Below are 1352 nucleotides of genomic sequence, written 5' to 3' on the forward strand. Positions count from 1 at the left end.
TGATACATTCAGATGTATGTGGACCGTTAAACGTCCAAGTTAGAGGAGGTTACGAATGTTAGGTCACCTTTATTGATGACTATTCGAGATATGGTTATTTTTACCTGATGCAACGGAAATCTGAAACTTTTGAAAAGTTCAAAGAATTCTGAGTAGAAGTTGAAAAACAGTTAGGTAAACCAATCAAGACACTTCGATCAGATCGAGGGGGTGAGTACCTGGACCAAGAGTTTTGAGATTTCTTGATTGAAGAAGGTGTAGTTTCCCAATTAACTGCACCCGGTACACCACAACAGAATGGTGTAGTTGAAAGGAGAAATCAGACTTTGCTCGACATGATAAGATCAATGTTGAGTTATTCTTCAATGCCTACTTCATTTTGGGGTTATGCTCTAAAAACAGCTATGTATATTCTAAATCTAGTTCCATCTACGTCTGTACCTAAGGCACTCCTAGAGTTGTGGAATGGTCAAAAATCTAGTTTAAGACACATTCACATATGGGGGTGTCCAGCACACGTGCTGAGGCAAAAGACCGGGAAGTTGGAACCAAGGTCAGAAGTATGCATCTTCGTGGGATACCCACAAGGGACGAGAGGAGGACTGATTTATAGTCAAGCAGATCAAAAGGTGTTTGTATCGACAAATGCCACTTTTCTGGAGCATGACTATATGATAGATTTTAAGCCCAGATGTAAAATAGTATTGGAAGAGTTACTTTCCGATGAGATCGGACCATAGCCGGCAAGAGTTGTCGGACCACTCAGAGAAAAGACCACAGTTCTTGATCAGACTCTTAGGGCACCTCGTCGTAGTGGGAGGGTAAGCATGTTACCCGACCGGTATACCACGGAAGCCCAAATCATCACTGCAGATGATGGTAAGGAGGATCCATCGACCTTTAAAGATGCGATGGATGATTCTGATAAGGAAGAATGGCAAGCAACTATGAAACTTGAGATGGAGTCTATGCACTCTAACTCAGTCTGGCAACTTGTAGATCTACCCGAAGGGGTAAAACCAGATGCAAGTGGATCTTCAAGAGAAAGAGAGGAGCGGATGGAAAAGTAGAGACTTATAAAGCAAGGCTAGTGGCTAAGGGTTATACCCAAAAGGAGGGAGTTGACTGTGAGGAAACTTTCTCACCAGTAGCTATACTTAAGTCCATCCGGATACTCCTAGCCATTGCAGCATATTTTGACTTGGAGATATGGCAGATGGATGTCAAGACAACTTTTTTGAATGGCTATCTTGAGGAAACCATCTATATGGATCAGCTAGAGGGTTACATAGAGGAAGGCCAAGAGCAGAAAGTCTGCAAACTGCAGAGGTCCATTTATGGACTGAAGCAGG

The sequence above is a fragment of the Morus notabilis genome, unplaced genomic scaffold (assembly GCF_000414095.1).
Source record: "Morus notabilis unplaced genomic scaffold, ASM41409v2 Scaffold979, whole genome shotgun sequence".
NCBI classification, from domain to species: Eukaryota; Viridiplantae; Streptophyta; class Magnoliopsida; order Rosales; family Moraceae; genus Morus; species Morus notabilis.